Source organism: Microtus oregoni, unplaced genomic scaffold (genome assembly GCF_018167655.1).
Source record: "Microtus oregoni isolate MIOR12 unplaced genomic scaffold, Mior012 000007F_ref0000211, whole genome shotgun sequence".
In the NCBI taxonomy this organism is placed as follows: Eukaryota; Metazoa; Chordata; class Mammalia; order Rodentia; family Cricetidae; genus Microtus; species Microtus oregoni.
The window spans coordinates 5979185-5983953 of NW_024543066.1; the positions used below are offsets into that span (position 1 = coordinate 5979185).

Below are 4769 nucleotides of genomic sequence, written 5' to 3' on the forward strand. Positions count from 1 at the left end.
GACTTTACACAGCTCATTCTCCTGTCTGCAGCAGGAAGCATGCAGAAGCATTTCCCCACGGGACTCTGTGCCACCTAGGTCTCACCCTCCCAGGTCACAGTGTCCTCAGAACCAGCAGCTGCTTTCTAGGTTGGGACATGTAAGGGGAAGAAAGATGAGACCGTGAAGCCTAAGTTCTCCCTATGTAAGGAGAAGACATACGTTTCTTCAAACTGCCCGTCACAGCCTTGCAGTCCTACTGATCAGTCTTCAAACTGCCCACCATGAATTTGATGTCCCCTAAACTGGTAGGTTTTGAAGTTTCCAGAAAAGTGAAGGAATGCCGGGTTGACACATGATCTCTAGAGTTGGAGCCTGAAATGGCAGAGTACATTGAGTTTGCTGAAAGCCATGGTTTCCTCCAGCATCTGATGTGGAAATGTGAGGTGGGAGGTCAGGTGTTGGTAGGGTTCTGATGAATAAGACTCAGGGTAACTGGTTTAAAACAAATTAAGATTATCTTGCTCTGCCAGACTATTCAGAGGCTTGAAAACACAGAGACCACTGAAGAAAGGTAGAAGGAATGTAATATGTCTTAATTTTATTTGAACGCTGAATATATTTTCTCAATGGGCAGATCATATCCACTTTTCCATAGCACACTTTGGAAGAGGCTGTCACAAGTTAAACATGGAGACAGATCAAACAGCTAAACACTTACCTTGCAACATTGCAACCCAGGGGGCCTAAGTTTGACGCCGAGTAGGGGCAGGGGAGAGAGAAGCCAGGTGTGGTGTGCAGCCTTGTAACCCCAGGGGAGATGGAGACAGGGGGGGGGGGGGGATATCAGCCAGCATCTTCCAAAAGAATATGACACATATTTCTATTTTTCTTAAAATATTTTATTTTAAATACTCATATTAAAAATAAAACAACAGAGAGTGGTGAGATGGCTTTATGGATAAAGGTGCTTGCTAATAAGCCAGATAACCTGAGTTTGACCCCTGGAACCCATGTGGTCAAAGCACTGACTGCTTCAGGTTGACCTCTGACCTCCACATGCAAGTTGTGGCTAGCATCCCACCCCTACCAGGTACACAAAATAAAAAAAAAAATAGTGAAAGAAATAAACAAATAGATGAAATCGCATCTTTCTGAATCTAAAAGTATGAGGGGTTTTGTGTTGTTGTTTTGTGGGTTGTCTTTTGAGACAGGGTTTCTCTGTGTAACAGTCCTGGCTGTCCTGGAACTTGTTTTGTAGATCAGGCTGGCCTCAAACTTACAGAGGTCTGCCTGCCCTTGCCTCCCAAGTGCTGTGCACAGCAGGCCAGGACTTCACTGCTGAGCTAACAACACAACCTCTTTTTCACTTTCTGTTTTGAGTCAGAGTTCTGTTAATTGTCCCAGCAGGACTTGAACTTGGCTCTGTGGTCCAAACAGGACCTTGAACTTAATGAATCTCCTACCCCGGTCTGATGAGTACAAGAGATTCCAGGCTGGGGCCACTAGACCCAGCTTTTAAGATAAATTATTATTGGGTTCGGGGTGGGGTTGTATAATGATGTGGGGGACAGTTGACCACCAAAGTCTATTAAACCAGAAGCAGACTTTATTTCAGAAAAAGAAAAGAAAATCACCATGGGGCACACAAAGCTTATCAGCTATATCTGTGACCACAGCAGAGATGGGGCTTCTGGAGCTGTGGCAATGGGGGCTGGTTTTGGGGCCTCCTCTGATAGTAAAACCAAGCACCAGTGTGGGTCAGAGAGCTTTGACAGCCTGGAGGTCGGGCTTAAAGTCACATTATATTTTAAGTTTTACAACTTTTGGTTATAAGACATTAGAATATTAACTTAGGATGTTTACAAAGTGTGTGGCTGACACAGTCGCTTTCCACTGTCCCTGAAAGAATGCAAGGCAAAGAGTAGAGTCACATAGGGGGACAGATAAAAATTAAGGGACTACAAGCAAAGGATCCCATAGAGGCATAGTTAGAAGCTAACCTTTGTCCCCAGTACCTGCCCAGCTGGGAAGCTGGGAAGCAGGAGACAATTATTAAAACTTTATCCCTGTACACAGTGGCTGCCAGGATGTCTGCTCTTAAGGCAGAAAGAGTTTGTTAAAGGTTAACAGTGGCTGCCAGCTTTATTTACTTCTTTTCTCCCAAAATGTGTTTGGGCTTACAACTTTTTAATTTCTATATTCCTGGACCAGATCCTTTATTTCTATATTCTATTCCTAAACTCTTCACTCTCATATCTATAAAAACAAACAAACAAATGTTTCTTCTTCTTTTTTTTTTTTAATTTTCTTGCTCTTTCAGATGTCAGGCTCACCAGATTTTCTCAAGATGGGTTTTAGTTTCATTTTTAAAACCCATTTTTTTAAACTACAGTTCACTGCTTTCTTTTTTAACTGAATTAAATGATTTGTTCATGGTTTGGGGTGGTCACAGGTTTGGACACTGCTTGTAGAATAGACCGTACCTGGGAGCCATTCTCTGAACTCTGACCTCACTCCCCTGTGATTTGCCAAGTGTGACTGACCTTTTGCTTTTGACCCTTGCTCTTTTTGGTGCTGAGCGCACAATTCTCATTTCCTCTCTGGACAGTTAACTGCCCCTCAGGGATTCTTGCTTTTACCAGTTCACACAGCACACGGGCAAATTTGAACTCCTAAAGGGTATGTTAGCTGAGCCCCAGCGGAGAAGCAGATCAATGTGTCTTCTCGTTCCTGCCCCAGCCCTCAGGACCTCTAACATGATATGGGAAGGGAGAAGAGCTGACTATGAGGTGAGGAGATTGCTCAAGATCATCCCATGAGCCTATTGTCATCCCAAGGGTCCTTCCAAGTAAAAGAGGAACACAAGAGAATCAGCATCACCATGTTTTAATATGACTAGTCATTGAGATTTTGGAGATGGGAGCTCACAGACCAAGAAATATGGAGGGTCTGGAGTTAGAAACTAAAAGTCATCCTTAGCTATTAGACCCTTTCCGGATACCCTGGTGGCCTTGAATGAAAGACTGTCATCAGTCAAGCCTTCAGAAGGATCACCTTCCTGTCAGCACCAGCCATTTTAACACCCATGCATGCCTTGAGGAAGCTGTCCTACAACCACAGCTGCTTGCTGCTCAAGCACAAATCCAGCACCTCAAGGTATTGTCTAGACTATGACTGTTTCAAACAGTTTGAGCTGAATGCTTTGTCCTCACAAGCCTCCACAAACCCTAAAAAGCCTTGAAGCATGAAACCATCCAACCAGAGGGGGACATGGCTTGGTGGCCCAGCAGAAGGATTATGACTGATGTAAATACACTCCTTCATTTACGTGATGGTCTGTCATATTTGCTACAGATACCATTGTGGCTACCAAAGAGGGCTCTTCAGTTTATTCCATGAGCCAACCGGGAGACACCCCTCTGAGAGGGCACTGGTGTGGCAACAGCAAACTCAATGAAAGGTTTCTCTCCAGCTGTCTCCTCCCACCTACTTTTGATTTTTGTCATTCATACAGGAGCCTGAGATGAGAACGTGAAGAAGGAGGAAGAGGAAGGTATCGATGCAGTATCAGAGGCTGTGGCCGCTGCATCTCTGCATTGTGACAGTGGCAATAATGGCAGGAAGCCACCCAGTAGCTCTAGACTGCTAGAGCGGTGGTTCTCAACCTTCCTAACGCTGTGACCCTTTAATACAGTTCCTCATGTTGTGGTGACCTCCCCAACCATAAAATTGTTTCCATTGTTACTTCACAACTGATTTTTCTACTCTTTTTTTTTTTATTTTTTTTTTATTTTTTTTCCTTTTTTATTTATTTATTTTTTTAAATTTATTTATTTATTAAGGATTTCTGCCTCGTCCCCACAACCGCTTCCCATTTCCCTCCCCCTCCCCCAATCAAGTCCCCCCCCTCATCTGCTCGAAGAGCAATCAGGGTTCCCTGACCTGTGGGAAGCCCAAGGACTGCCCACCTCTATCCACTGTCACTAAGACAAAAAGACAACCCACTGACTGGGAGAAGATCTTCACCAACCCTGCAACTGACAAAGGTTTGATTTTTCTACTCTTATGAACCATAATATAAATATCGGATTGCAGGATATATCTGATGTGACCCCTGTGAAAGGGTCATTTGACTCCTTCCTAATTGAGGCAGGAAGTGCCCACTTAAATGTGAGCAACACTATTCTCTGCACATTCCAAACTGCATAGAAAGGAGAAAATGGGGTGAGCAGCAGCAGCAGAGCTTTCACCTCTCTTTGCTTCCTGACTATGGAGTGAGGTGACCCTGCTACTTAAAGCTCCTGTCTGTCACCATGGTACTTAAAGCTCCTCCCCTGCCATGATTGACAGTACTCTCAAACTGTAAACCAAGACAAGGGCTTCCTTTCTTTAGCTGCTCGCCCCTCCCCCAGGAGTTTTGCCACAGTGGTAAGAAAAATGACCACTACACAAACCCCCTGCTGCAGGGCGCTGTTTGCTTTCTACTCTCTGCCCTCAGAACCTAAATCAGAATCAAGAATTGCAGGAGCTGCCAGCTCCTGGGGTCTCTTGGTGGTGATTAACACCCAGGAGGGTGAGCACACAGTCCAAGAGTGAGGGTCATCAGTCTCTGACTGCTAAGGGATTTGGAGTGGGAACACCTGAGTGTAGGAGGAGGGCCTGCTTGTTTATTCTGGCCGCCCAGCTAGCTTAGCCCTAAAATAACCACACAGCAACTGTATTAATTAAATCACTGCTTGGCCCACTAGCTCTAGTTTCTTACTGGCTAACTCTTACATCTTAATTTA

General features: G+C 44.6%; 1 long non-coding RNA gene across 1 annotated transcript; it reads left to right on the forward strand.

The window, feature by feature from the left end:
• Window positions 1-2635: 2635 nt before the first annotated feature.
• LOC121450490 lies at window positions 2636-3706 on the forward strand. Its single transcript, XR_005974617.1, has 2 exons — window positions 2636-2771; window positions 3497-3706. It is a non-coding gene; the product is annotated as an uncharacterized LOC121450490 (long non-coding RNA).
• Window positions 3707-4769: the final 1063 nt, after the last annotated feature.